This window comes from Panthera leo, chromosome C1 (genome assembly GCF_018350215.1).
Source record: "Panthera leo isolate Ple1 chromosome C1, P.leo_Ple1_pat1.1, whole genome shotgun sequence".
Taxonomy (NCBI): Eukaryota; Metazoa; Chordata; class Mammalia; order Carnivora; family Felidae; genus Panthera; species Panthera leo.
The window spans coordinates 151,945,277-151,960,436 of NC_056686.1; the positions used below are offsets into that span (position 1 = coordinate 151,945,277).

The following is a 15,160-nucleotide window of genomic DNA, read 5'->3' on the forward strand; positions in this document are numbered from 1 at the left end:
AAGAATAAATTTGCTCTCAATACTGCCCTGGGAGTTAAAAGCTGTAAGGATGTTGCTTCTATATGATGTAATCAATATGACAATTGTATACTTCTTACCTATAATAAACTACTTTATTGGCCTCCTTAAGATATGGATAAGCTACATACAGTATTTGTTACTATTTTAAGGAAAAGGGAGAGAACAGTCGCATTTTTAAATTAGCAGATAATTTGAAATAAACATTTTTTTTAACGTTGCAAGTTTTTATTTAAATTCTAATTGGGGGCACCTGGGTGGCTCAGTAGGTTAAGCGTCTGACTTCGGCTCAGGTCATGATTTCATGGTCCATGGGTTTGAGCCCAGTGTTGGGCTCTATGCTGACAGCTTGGAGCCTGGATCCTGCTTCAGTTTCTGTGTCTCCCTCTCTCTCTCTGCCCTTACCCCACTAGAGCTCTGTCTCTCTCTCTCTCTCTCAAAAATAAATAAACATTAAAAAATGAAATAAAAAAATAAATTCTAATTAGTTAACATGTAGTGTGATACTAGTTTCAGGAGTAGAATTTAGAGATTCTTCACTTACATAGGATGCCCGGTGTTCAATCACAATGAAAGAAACTTATTTTTAAATTTGCTAGTTGTGGGGCACCTGGGTGGCTTAATCGGTTAAGCATCGGGCTTCAGCTCAGGTCATGAGATGGAGTCCTGACCTGGGCTCCATGCTGACAGTGCAGTCTGTTTGGGATTCTGTCTCTCTCCCTCTCTCTCTTCCCCTCCCCCACTGGCTCGCTCTCTCTCAAATAAAACTTAAAAAGTATATAAAGTAGAGGTGCCTGGGTGGCTCAGGTCATGATCTCGCGGTTTGTGGGTTCGAGCCCCGCATCGGGCTCTGTGCTGACAGCTCAGAGCCTAGAGCCTGCTTCAGATTCTGTGTCTCCTCCTCTCTCTCTGCCCACAACCCCCCCTCTCCCCCACCCATGCTCATTCTCTGTCTGTCTCTGTCTCTCAATAATAAACATTAAAAAAATTTTTTTAATTATATAAAATAAAAATAAATAAATAAATTTGCTAGTTTTAGTTGCTTATGTTGAAAGAGTAAATAAGTCAAATCTTCCTGCTCCCTTTTTAAACTGTGTACACATCCTAGTTGCACAATGTCCCTAAACAAGAGGAAAACCAGAACCTGTGGGTGATTAGGTAGGCTACCCAGAAAAATCAAATCTAGGTGCCTGTGTGTATGTGTGTGTGTATTTAAATGTTATGTCTGTAGTTACAGAGAAGATATAGAGAAAACAGGAGGAAAATGACAGAGAAAGAAAAGAGATTTTTTAACTTGCTTTTATCCTAAAAATCGTCTGCTTTCCTATTAATAATCTCAGAATCTGAAGTTCATGCTAAATGATTTAACAAACGTGGAGAGCATATTTTTAATCACAAGTAAGCATATTTAAGGTTTTCTTTAGCTAGTTATTTATTATTTATGGCCTAAACCAAGTCATATACCTCAAAAAGTTTCCATATTTATAAAACTTAAACTTTTATTTATCCCAAATTATACTATGAACACTCTTCCTTAATTGAGCATTCACTTTCAAGGAGGTCTGGGTTTACGTGTGTAAAGTCTTCTTCAAAAAGGAAATCTAATAACAATTTTATTACATATTAATACATTTTTCTCAGTTGAATACAAAAAATAAAATCATTTTTTAACTGAAGTATAGTTGAGACGCATTTTAGAATCATTTTCCAGGAAATGTTAAAAAAAATCCTTGAAAAGCAATTAATTAAAATCTGTAACCATTGGTTTACATAAGAAAGCACCCCAGTTGTTAATTTAGAAGTGTTTTTGTGTTTTCTATAGAATTGTTTTCTTGTTTTTAAACAGAATAGAGAATTCATAAAGCTAATGATGAATCATAAGTCTAAGAACATTCCTTTCTCATTAAAATGACATACCTGAACTGGTCTCCTTTTAAGTAAATCTTTTTGAAAGCATCCAGATGCATACAAGAGCATTCATTTATATTTGCCTTGCGTCTCACGGCCATTACCTGATCACTTAGCTAACTTGTGAAGTTTTTCAGGTGAAGATGTTTTATTATGCCCTCCATTTTTTAAATGCTTCTTCATCCAGCCATTGTTTTCCTGTTTTACCTGCGAAATTATTTTATCCTGTTCAGTGTCAAATGATATTGTACTTTAAAAAAGAAATCTATTCAGAGAATATAGCATAAAATAGTGCATTGCATCCCTGGCCATAGCTCCCAGAAGCATTAAAATGTTACTAGAGTACCCGAATGACAGCAGTGACAGCTTAATCACTTAAAGGCTTTTTACATTAACAATTTTTTTCTTTCAATTTAAGCAGTAATATTCAGGCATGATTTAATAGGAGGTTAGCTGTTCAATGCAGCTAAATAACGCACTTTTTTAAATATCAAAATCAAGTTTAGTGTCTAATGAACATTTCTTTACACTTTCTGAAATATTCGTGCACGTTCATAAAGCTAGGTTTCTTTTATTTTTTTTCCTCCCATATATGTATTTAAACAATCGGCCTGATAATTAGCATGCACAGTCCAACAGCTTCCTGTATTGTTATGATTTTAAGCAGAAGATCCATGGATAAAATGTAATTGAAAGGTGAGCCTATTAATCTGAAGAATAACCTCCACAAGCCAAATAAGAATGAATCATTTTTAAGTCTCCACCTCATTTATAGCTTTATATTCCTAAGGAAAAAAAAAAAACAGAGAGAAACTAAAGGTGACCTTATTTAGACATATTAGTCAAGACAGCCTTTGCTGTTTTTAAGCAAACATGATTGTGACTCCACTTTGTCCGTCCAGCTTTCCAGTGTGTAAATTGGATGATGACTTGGACAATTCTCTCTTCATTAGTGAACCGTGGAAAGGAAATACAGAGATGGCTTTTTATTTTTTAAACTCTCCAGTGTCTTGTAGCCAGATTCTGAGGCACCAAGGAAATATATATGTATATGTATATATATTTTTTTCTAGACAAGCTGTCGTAATTGAAATGAAGTCTAATCAGACTCATTACTGTTTTCAGCAATTTGCACGACCAAAGATGCTTATTAGGTAACTGTGTTTAATAAACCACTCTTTAGAAAAATACCAGTAATGAGCTCTTAACAGCCAATCTTTAGCGTGAATGTAATGTGAAAAGTGTTCCTAGCGCTGAATAGATTTTCACATTTAGTAGTGTCATAATTAAGCTCCATGAATTGGATGCTGTGATGTTAGATTTATTATAATAATCTTATTTTTTCCCTATTTTAAATATACTTGGGAATACAGTCATCTTCTATTACAGTTGGGTCTATATTCATTGTAAGGCCAAATTTAGGCTAATGCTAGGCTGGTCAAAACATTTTTCAGCTTAGGATTTGTTAATGAATGATAAGCAAGGATTTTATAACTGATAATTGATTCTAGCAGTCAAGTGTTCCCTCATCAGCATCCCCACACCTCTTCCTGTCATTTGCTTACATATGAAAAGTTATCTTGAGATATATATACATTGTGATCATTTAGAGGAAAAATCACTTTTCTACCACTAAGGTAAAACACGGACAAAAATGGATATTCTGAAAGGAATAGTTGAAGAAACATTGGTCTTTCATAATAGCAGCTATAAATAACATTCTATTGCTTCGTTAGACATCGTTCTTAAAAAGGTGAATACCATTTTCCTCCCTGACTCTTCTTTTTTGTGGCACTATTTACTAAGATCTTAACATTAAAGAACAATATTGCGGATATATATTATTTATATGCACTAAGGGCGGTCATGAGAGTTAGCTAGGCTTCTTCTTGATAAGGGCAAAAAAAATGTTACACATGTCTAACAAGAGGAGTTATTTCCATGCAAGATGATGCATGTGCTAAAATAAGTTTACATCTATGGAGTCTATATCGATGAAGCCATCAGTAGAGTATATCCTGCGGCATTTCCATGTGCATAATAATTATATAGAAGGCATTGAAAATATTCCTTGAGAACATCTAAACAAGACTTATAGGAAGCTCTTGAGCTTGCAGTCATAAAATATCTCCCAAGATAAGACAAATATCTGTTCTTCACTGAAGGTAACCCAAAAGATGACACAATTAGCTTTGAAATGAGACTCTAGACATTCTGCAGCAGGTCCATAAAGATAATCAATAAATGAAAAAGTACAAAAATAACAGGAGACTAAGATTTTATACCCATTCATGATACAATGTTAAGAAGGATTCTGCTGCTGAATGATTCTCCTCCCAGTACACTCATTTCTTCTAACCTCAAGCTTCATGACGCCTAATTGGAGCCAATAAGCCTCCATAACTGTTTTCAGCTTTTTGAATCAATAGGGCTATGAGGACTGAGACTGTCAAATTAATGGCTTGTTTCATCTGATTTTGTGGAATGCACTTCTTTGCATTACAAAGTAGAGAAGAAACCAAACTCCTTCCCTTGTGAATTCCTATAGCTCTCAAATCAAAATATCTTCCTGTTTCTTTAAGTCTCAACTGAATTCGTATTCAGAACCACAAAAGAGAAAGCCAGTGCATAAAACTATGGTAAACCTGTATCCTGCATCTTTAAATGACTCATAGCTAAAAATAAAAAAAAAAAACAAAACTTAGAAGAGGGCCCCTTTCAGTGCCTTTGGAGTACCTTATCATAACTTGAATAACTTTATTTATGAATCCAAGAATTTGTGAATGTTTTATAAAAGAGAATAAATATTTTGTATGTTAGAATCTAATACAAAAGCTAAGAAGCTCTAAAATGTCAAGTAATAGTAATAATGACAAAAATAACAATGATAAACACAAGTTACTCTTCCGGTGAGCTTTCAAAATAGCTTTTGATAATGATGAAGCTATGGTTTTAATTATGAACTTTAAGAAGGAATTGAGTATTTAGTTAATAGATATTTTACCTAGATGTAAGCCTGAGATATATAGAAAGCTGGCAGAATTTGCCTCGGTCTTAATTTCTAAGTGAGAAACACAAGCTAGGGAGCATGGATATATGCATAGATAAGGTTCTAGTGCAGAGAATAAACAATACATTAATACATATTATCTTGTAAACACAACATATGGGGGTAATAGGGCATAATTAAATGGCAGTGGTAATGGGGAGATTTGTGTCATTAGGCAAGACTTTTTGGAGAAGGTGGGTTTTAAACATCAGCTTTTGGTCACACCATTTAGACACAGGTCTGAAGATGCAGACAAACCATATATTTAAGCTTGCAAATAATTTTGAAAAAAAAATTAGGGCCCCTCAATCCTTAAAACTTTAAAGAACCCACAATACCTTGTATCTGCCTTATTCTTAGCACCACATGTAATTTTATCATTTGTCATATTCCTGAGCAAAAAAAGAAAAAAAGCTTAAAGTAAATATCCTTCCTGGTAACAGACAAGCAAGCAAGCAAATAACAACAAAAGAAGGAAACCTGAAAAAATTCATTTTCTTTTACTTAGGTCTTCAATTCTTACAGGTTTACTCTATCCCCATCTCCTGCCCTCACCTTCTTTTGGCTCTGACATGTGGGCCACTGACTTATTTTCTCTCCTTTCATTCCCTTTCTTCTCCTTTTTAAGTAGTTTGTCACTTATGAGAAAATAGGTTACAGAGAAAACATATCTTAAGTCTCAAAACCAGTATCTTAAATCTTCCTTGAATCTCTGAATCCTGATAATTTTTATTGTCACTAAAGCAAAAAATAAACAAACAAAAAACCCAAATAAGACCAGTTGGCTAAACTGTGTAAATTATCATGACAATCGTGCTGTAATAACATCTGAGTGCCTACTATTACTTAAGAGCTTCTTCCCTGGCTGCTAGAAAGTAGAGGTCTGCTATGACCCAGCAATTGCACTACTAGGTATTTGCCCAAAGGATAGAGAAATACTGATTCGAGGGGACACATGCACCCCAATGTTTATAGCAGCACTATCAACAATAGCCAAATTATGGAAAGAGCTCAACTGTCCATCGACTGATGAGTGGATAAAGAAGATATGATAAACACATAGAATGGAATATTATTCAGCTCTAAAAAGAGAAAGAATGAAATCTTGCATCTGCAATGACGTGGATGGAACTAGAGTGTATTATGCTAAGTGAAATAAGTCAGTCAGAGAAAGACAAATACCATATGATTTCGCTCATGTAGAATTTAAGAAACAAAACAGATGAACATAGGGGAAAGAAAAAGAAAGGAGAGGGAGGAAAACTATAAGAGACTCTTAACTATAGAGAACAAACTGAGGGTTGCTGGAGGGGAGGTGGGTGAGAGATGGACTCAATGGGTGCTGGGTATTAGGGAGGGCACTTGTGATGAGCACTGGGTGTTGTATGTAAGTGATGAATCACTGAATTCTACTCCTGAAACCAATGATACTGTATGTTAATTAACTAGAATTTAAACAAAACCCTGAAGCATTAAAAAAAAAAAAAAAAAGAAGTCCCTGCCCCAATGGAACTTACGGTCTGTCTTTAGTGATGACTTACCAAAGAAAATACTTAGTTCCAAATCTGGTAGGGAGAAGTAGCCATATAGAAGAGCCAATGGTCGAACTGTATTGAAAGCTGAACAGAATTTCATCAGTTACAACAGACAGAGATGAGTTTCTCGCTTACGACAAAATTCAGTCAAAATCACAGATGATGCTAAATGTACTTGGCACATTTGAGAAAAAGGGTGGCTTGGTATGATTAGAAGACAGGGAGGCGTAGGTCTATGTATAGGGTACGATGGAGGTGGAGATGAAGGCTGAATTCAGATACTGCAAATGGACTTAAATATCTGGACCTTAATCCTACTGCCATCAAAAAATGCTGCCTTCACAATTTCTTTAGAAATATGTCAATAGTAACAACATGTAGAACAGAAGAGAGAGGGGAAAGGCTGGAAGTAGGGCCAGAACTTGAGCGATGGGAAGAGAAAAATCTGAGAAAGATTTTAGACAGAGAATCAAAAAGATGAGCTGATGAATTGGGTTTGGGGGAATGAAGGAAAGTTTGGAACGGGGACATCAAAAGGATACCGTCACAAAAATATAAATATTTGTGAGGTATCTGTAAAATAGTTAATAAAGAGACTGTGGGTGTATTACACTTAATCCTCCGAAAGCCCAGTGAGGGATTCTTCTTCTTATGTCTGATGAAACAAACAAGGTTTGATGAATCTAAGGAACTTTTCCCAAGGCCACCCCAAAGTCAGAACTGCCCCCTGGACTATGTGGCACATAATTGCTACACTTCGTCTTTCCTTAGAGAACTTATTAGCTTGTATAGCCAATGAGTTGGACACTGGAAGTTCCTATCTCTTGATGGGAAAGAAGCCAGAAGTCTTGGAGGATGTTTAGGAATCATGTGCATACAGGAATTTGTTGAAATGACAGTAATGGAAGTCACAGCAGAGAGAAAGTGGATAGAAGGAGATGAGAATGGAAGTCTGGAGTTAAACCAACATTTAAGGAGTAGACACTGGGGACTGGCAGGATATTTCTAGAATAGAAAGGGAAACAGAGAGAGGGAGAGAATATGCTCTTGCAAAAGGCAAGTGAGGAAGGATTTTCAAGGACAGAATGTTTAAGTGTAGCACAGGTATCAGAGAAATCAAATAGGATTAGGAGAGAAAATAGGCACTTGGGAGGCTAGAGACAATCTGTGAGAGACAGTGTCAGTAGAGTGTCAGAGTCAGAAGCCATGATGAGTGGGTTATGGAGAAAATGGCTTATGAGAAAATGATACTGCAATCATGGAAGAACTTTAGTCACTTATAAACATCTTAATCAGGATGAATTGCAGTTTACGAGGAAAAGAGGAATCTAGGCAAGAGATTTTCTTTTTAAGCAATTTGGGCAAAACTTGGTCATTTCCCTTGACAAATAGGCAGCAAAAAGTGACAGTAGGTCAAATCCGGTGTGACATCTTTTTTTGTAAGTAAAGTAGTATTGGAACACAGTCAGACCCATTCCTTTATGCACCATCTATGATTGCTTTCCGGCTCCAGGCGGAGTCGAGAAGTCGGGCTGAGACCATACGGCCCACGAAGCTGAAAATACCCCTTCTAGCCCTTTACAGAAAATGCCCGCCAACCCCTGCGCTAAGCTGAGGGGAAAGAAATGGTGGAAAAGAAAAAAGGAAGAATACAAAACTGTGTGGATGGGGCACGGGTGGGAACTGGTGGAATGGAATGATCAAGAACACGGAACAAGAATCAAGGGCACACATTTCAGACAACTACTGGGGAAAAAGAAAGACCACTTCTTTGGAAGTGGGAAGGAATTCAATTAAGGACAGGTGGAGCATATCTGATCTGTGGATCTCCTTTTCTTCCCTTAAGAAACTTTAGGAGTCAGTTACCCCTTCTGACTTCCTATAAGCTGAACATTAGACCCATGCTCAATGTTTTGTTTTTCAATCTATTGACTGTACCCCTAATCACAGTCAGGTGCAAACCCTAGTCACTAGGAGGGACAGGAAAAAAGACAATTTGAGAGAATCAAGGTAAATGCATCACAATTATCAGCAAAAATCACCACATGTAAACTAGTGGGCAACAGTGCCATTGCTGTTTATGACAAGAAAGTACAACCCTGGAAAACGAAGCCTAATTAAAGACTGCGTCCCAGTTGTAGCAAAGATTTGTATCATCAAAAGGATGAGAAGGGTGCCTGGGTGGCTGAGTTGGTTAAGCATCTGACTCTTGATTTTGGGCTCAGGTCATGATCCTCGCGTCATGGGGTCGAGCCCTGTGTTGGGCTCTACACTGAGTGTAGAGCCTACTTGAGATGCTCTTTCTCTCTCTTTCTCTCAGAAAAAAAAAAAAAAAAAGATGAGAACTGTAGTTATTATTGAAATATTTAATAAGAGTTTCAACTTTCAAGGAAAGTTCAACTTGCATGGAAATAAATGGTTACTGCCTAAAAAATCCTTATTGTCTCTCCCACCAAGAAAAATAAATTCCATTTCATTTAGAATTCATTAAAACTTAGAAAATGCATTTACAGTATTACACAGCTCTCTGGTCTTTCCACACTCCTCTCTGCCCCAAACACAAACACACTGATTGCTCTCATTCCATCATCTTCCTCTTCACTTCATAAAGCAAGTAGTTATTAGGTGCTAGAAAGTTCTACCTATTGTATAGTTTGGGATAATACTCTGTTTTTCTCTGAGTTTTACTACTTGGCCTCTTTATGGTAGGAGAGTCCTGGGAAGGCAACCACGTGTGAACTAGAGCTTGAGCTACAGGGGAACTGCATGTGATAAATGTGCACACTCATTTTATAACATCTGAAGACCTGCTGGTTTCACTTGTGTAAAGACTGCATTAGGCTTTATTGACTGATTCTTTTTTTTTAAGTTTATTTATATATATTTTTTGAGAGACAGAGTACAACTGGGGGAGGGCCAGAGAGAGAGAGAGAATCTTAAGCAGGCTCCGCACTGATAGCACAGAGCCCTACGTGAGGCTCGAACTCACAAACCGTGAGGTCATGACCAGAGCCAAAACCAAGAGTTGGACGCTTAACCGACTGAGCCACCCAGGCACCCTGCTTTATTGACTGATTCTTAAATTTGGGTTGAGTTTAGTATATTTTTGTATCATACATATCGTGTGATATATAATGTAAGTATACAAAGAAAGTTAAGTGCTTTAATAATTAAAAACATGTAGCTTATTGGGGCCCCTGGGTGGTTCAGTTGGTTAAGCATCTGACTCTTGATTTCTGCTCAGGTCATGATCTCGCAGTTTGTGGGTTCGAGTCCCGCATTGGACTCCACCTTGACAGTGTGGAGCCTGCTTAGGATTCTCTCTCTCCCTCTCTCTCTCTGCCTCTACCTTCTCCTGCTCTCCCTCTCTCCCTCTCCTTCTCTCCCTCTCCCTCTCTGTCTCTCTCTCTGTCTGTCTCTCAAAAATAAATGAGTTAAAAAAAAAACATTTAGTTTGATTAACCATGAATTATACAAACCAGTAAGTATGATTCTAGCCCTCTGTGTTTTCTGGACCTCTTACTAACTTCTACCCATATAGTACCTATGGTCATTTTAGGTTAGAGACTACCAATTGGCATATACTTTATAGAATATAGAAAACGGTACAGGGTCTCAGAGAAGAAATTTAATGATGTAATGCTTGCATTTCTTGAAAGAAAAAAACAGGAAATAGAGTCTTTATTTTAGATATTTTACCAAAATTAACTTTTGTCATACTTTTTGCAATATTTTCTTGACTCTTCTTACCAAGACTGCCTTTAAAAATTTTTTTAATGTTTATTTTTGAGAGAGAGAGAGACGGAATGCGAGTGGGTTAGGGGCAGAGAGAGAGGGAGACACAGAATCCGAAGCAGGCTCCAGGCTCTGTCTGAGCTGTCAGCACAGAACCCGGCGTGGGGCTCAAACTCACGAGCTGTGAGATCATGACCTGAGCCGAAGTTGGATGCTCAACCCACTGAGCCACCCAGGCGCCCCAAGAACTACCTTTAAAAAAACCAATCATTTACCATAATAAGGACCTTTAATTCTTCAGTGTTCACTCTGCTGAAATGTCATATTCTGACTATTGTGTATTGAATCTGGGTATATATTTGAATTGTTCCAGGTCTGAACCATTAGACTTCCAGTAACTACTCATGGGACCTGAGGCAGATTACTTTGCCTTGCTATGTCTCAGGACCCCCAGCTTTGACATGGGGGTAATAATAACGTACTTTGAAAGGTTGTTCTGAGGGTTAAATGAGGAGATGGAAGGAAAGCAACTAGAACATTATGCTACTTTACAGGGACTATCATTGCCAAAGAAGCCCTTTTTTGAAATTCCAAGGAACAGAACTAAAGAGAAATAATGAGGGGAAGTTACAGGTAGGTAGATTTCAGAAGCATAATATGAAATTACCCTCTGATCTTTCCCCTAGTGATTTATGATTAGGAGATTTCAATTCCTTTTCTGACACTGCCAATACCTCACTGTGTTACTTTTATTAAAAATAATTTTTCCAAGCCGCTAGAGTTAAGTTCCCAATACGTGCAAAGAAGGTTGACTAATCGCCCTTTAAGTAGTCTAGTTCTTCCTCCCTTATCCTACGTTCAATCAACGGCAGTCTTCTCAGTTCATCTTTTAAAACACTACCATCTGATCCTTCTTCATTCCCAAGCTATTGCTTCAGGTCAACCTTGTCCTTTTTCAGCAGGGTCTCTCAGGTCCCGTATGTTTTTCTTCAGGTTCTTATTTATATGTATGTATTTTGGGCTTACTTTATAAGAAAAACTTCCTCTGGTTTTAAAATGCAAACTCATTATTGAAAACTATTTAGAAACTACAGAAACATAAATAAAAATAAAAATAAAAAGTGCTATAATCATGCAGCACTGACCCCCCCCCATTAAAGTCACTTTTCATTTACAATTTTCATTTTCCTTTGAATGTTTTAAATTTTACCTTGAGATTTCCTCTGTATTTCTAGTTCTTATATTGCTGACAGCGTGCTGTAAACACTACTAACTTTAAAGTTTTTTTTTTTTAACGTTTATTTATTTTTGAGACAGGGAGAGACAGAGCATGAATGGGGGAGGGTCAGAGAGAGAGGGAGACACAGAATCTGAAACAGGCTCCAGGCTCTGAGTTGCCAGCACAGAGCCCGACGCGGGGCTCGAACTCACAGACGGCGAGATCATGACCTGAGCCGAAGTCGGCCGCTTAACCGACTGAGTCACCCAGGCGCCCCAAACACTACTAACTTTAAGGGCTCTCCTACACTTTCTCCTACCTCTCTTCTACATATCTTTTCTTTTATATATGTCTGTTTATGTTGTTCTTTCTCCTTGTAATGCTCTTCCCTGCCCTAAACCATTCTTCCCTTCCCGGACCCAAACTGCCTTGTGTCTACATGGCTCTCACACTAGACTGTGAGGTCCCTGAGGTCAGTTTTTTCTTCTATAATAATGTCAGATTCTCGGTTACAAATAGTCATGCAAGAAAAATATTTTGGGAACTTAAAAGGAAGATGATGTATAACGCTCCAATGTAAATTTCTATTAAGAATCATTGAGTCGGGGCGCCTGGGTGGCGCAGTCGGTTAAGCGTCCGACTTCAGCCAGGTCACGATCTCACGGTCCGTGAGTTCGAGCCCTGCGTCAGGCTCTGGGCTGATGGCTCAGAGCCTGGAGCCTGTTTCCGATTCTGTGTCTCCCTCTCTCTCTGTCCCTCCCCCGTTCATGCTCTGTCTCTCTCTGTCCCAAAAATAAATAAACGTTGAAAAAAAAAAAATTAAAAAAAAAAAAAAAAAAAAAAAAAAGAATCATTGAGTCAATTATGGCAGTTACTCTGTTGTATGAAAATTGTCTATGTTATTAGTCTCTTTCACTCAGCTAAGACTGTCTTATTCATCTTATCCCTTATAGTGGGATCCAGCACATCCCACTATACTTTGCACAGAGTATGTGCTCAGTAAATAAGAAAGGAAAAAAAAAGTAAGCAAAATTGTCAAATTAGTGATAAAACTAGCCTTACTGAATTCTTATGAAACACAGAGCAGTCACTATTTACATAAATAGTACCTGTTATTTTTTAATAACATCAGAATAGTATATATTTTCTTTTGGCACTTACTATGTATATGCTTAATATCAAGTGCACTCGATGATTATAATATTAATTAACACAGCACTCACAAAATCGAACAAATAAAATGCAGCCTTCCTTAAAATATCCTATGGGTGCTATGGAAAAAGACTTAACGTGAAATAAGATTGTGATAAAATACTTAATCCTTATATTTAAATGTCATGTTAAAAAACTATAGGTAACAAAATATCAGGAACAAGCATTATAAATATGATTTTAAATTTCTTCTAGTTGAAGTCACATCGCTCCCATTCCATTTGTAAAACTCCATTAACAGCATTTATGCCACGACTGGTCTAAACAATACTTGATAACTAATGGCTAGAGGGCGCAGACTGATATTTAAGATATAAAGTTGCACCGTGGTAACTTGGATGGGTTATTTTATATTAAGGATAACCAGATATGACATTTTGTAAAAAGGTCTAGATCACTAAAGAAAAAGAACGGCTTCATTTTATCAGTGGAGATTGCTCCTTTAGCATAGCTTAAAAAATAGACAAATGGATAGAGAGACAGAGAGAGACAGGAGGACGGGAGGGTTTTTTTTTTGGGGGGGGGGGAATCTCTTGAGAAAAGAATCATGCTTTGTATTTTTCAACAAATCTAAAGAATAGGTACTTATAAAATCTGTAGTATAGCTTGCTCTGAAAAGGATGACACAGTCCCATCCTTGTGGTTGATATGTTAAAATCAGTCCTGGGTCGCTTTAGAATACAGTTTGCCCTTTTTACAAGCTTGGCTGTTATTGTACATTTTCTCTTTTGTGTAAGGTCGCTTAGTTAGATTAAACTGTTTGCTATAGCACGACTTCCCCAACTACACATGCTTGCTTTCCAAGGGTAAAATGATAATGAAGGTGCTATGAATAAGCCGTCGCACAACAAACTGCATCCCGTAGACATACCTCTGAAGAGTTACAAATGTGTAGGGTAAACGTTTTTCCAAATGCAATCCTAGGGATGTATGTACCACTTGCATCTGGGCGAAAATACTCATTAAATAGAATTTGCCAAAGCACAGAACATTTTTTTTTTTCCTAATCAGGTATGAAGTAAAATAAAGCAGAATAAAAAAAAATCCTAATTGTAAATAAAAAAGAAATACCAAACCTTGTTTATTCATTCTATCAGTGGAGGTTACCGAGGACCTACTTTGTGCAGGCACTGTTCACTACTTGCAAATAAAACAGATTAAAGTGAGAGCAGAAACATAAATAATCAGTAGCAATCACAAACACTGGTGAAACATGTTCTCTGGGACTTGGCAAGAGGACTATGTATCCTCAACTTTTATCTTCTAAATAGGTTATGTTCTTCCTGGGGTTTTCAGATCTTTCCTTACAAATCTAATTCTCACAGTTCTTAACTTTGCCCAGTGAATTAAACCACGTTAACACCTCCTATGATAACAAAGAAAATCAAACTGGAGAAAACATCTTCAGTGCTGACTTCTGGCATCTGAGATTTAATGGCAATGCATGTCCTCTTAGTGTCTCTCACTGAGAAGCGATAACGCATACAAAGAGAGTCAAAATTGTGGGTTCAGTCATATCAAAATGTGATTTATGCCAAAATAGATCTGGGAATGTCAACAATTGCAGAATAAATGACAAGTTTTAAATTCCTCAAAAGTGGAGTGAATTCAGTCATGATTTAACTCTCTCTCTCTTTTTTTTTTTTTTTTTTTTTTTTTTTTTTTGGCTACTGCAATGTGGGGAGCAGTCTCTTCTTGCAAAGCTTTAAAATTTTTATTTTTCCTTGAGCAAGCCTTGGGAATCTTAATAACATGATATAACTCTACAGAGCGACACATATCTTACTGTTTTTACCCTCCTGGCATATTTTTGGCATGATGTGACTTCTGCCATTAAAAAAAATTAAATTGAAGCACCACTGTCAGAGTTTCGAGTAAACAAAGCATCAACGGAGAGCACAGTGCCTCCCCGTGCTGGGAGCTCCAACAGACAGTCATCAGCAAACGGACAACTTTAATTCGATGCCTGGCACCATTGGGCGTGCTGAGAATTCTCCTATCTCTTCACACCAGGGGTTTGCTCTTTTAAGCACTGCTCCCTGAAGGGAAGGAAAAACTAGAGAGAGAGGATTTCCAATGACCCTGCACAGATGAATGGATATGTCAATGGTGAATATTGGTTCAGCTTTGAAACAGAGAATCCTGCAGTGGTCTGGCTCCTCCATCCCTTCTACCCTCGTGGTGAGTGTTGCCAAAGACCCGTGTGAGCCGGAATCTTTAAAAGATCAAGACAGAGAAGGAGAGAGTAAAAACACAAGCGGAGAAAGAGACAAAATGCTTCTGAAAAATTAATGATAATTCAAATGTTTGGGAGAATCGATTCTCGAGAGAGGAGGAAAAGAGGGTCAACTCGTCTGTTAGTGAAGCTTTACGTTTAAAACTTGAGACTCTGAAAGGGAAATTCCAAAACACTAATTGCTCGGGGGGTCGATCAGTAATCTGGTGTCCATCTGACAGGTCTTGAGGAACAATTAACTACTGAAT

At 37.4% G+C, this 15,160-nt stretch overlaps 1 protein-coding gene across 6 annotated transcripts in view; it reads right to left on the reverse strand.

Moving 5' to 3' along the window:
• FIGN (fidgetin, microtubule severing factor) overlaps positions 1 to 15,160 on the reverse strand; it is a 129,154-nt gene that overhangs the window by 15,995 nt on the left and 97,999 nt on the right. The window contains exon 1 of one of the 6 annotated variants that reach the window (XM_042948978.1): positions 5,314 to 5,326. The exons of 4 other annotated variants lie outside the window; for them this stretch is intronic. The gene's annotated coding sequence lies outside the window, so the exon portion shown is untranslated. Of the gene's footprint in view, positions 1 to 2,030; positions 2,129 to 5,313; positions 5,327 to 15,160 lie in introns of those variants that run through there. One more of the 6 variants, XM_042948976.1, reaches the window with a different exon arrangement.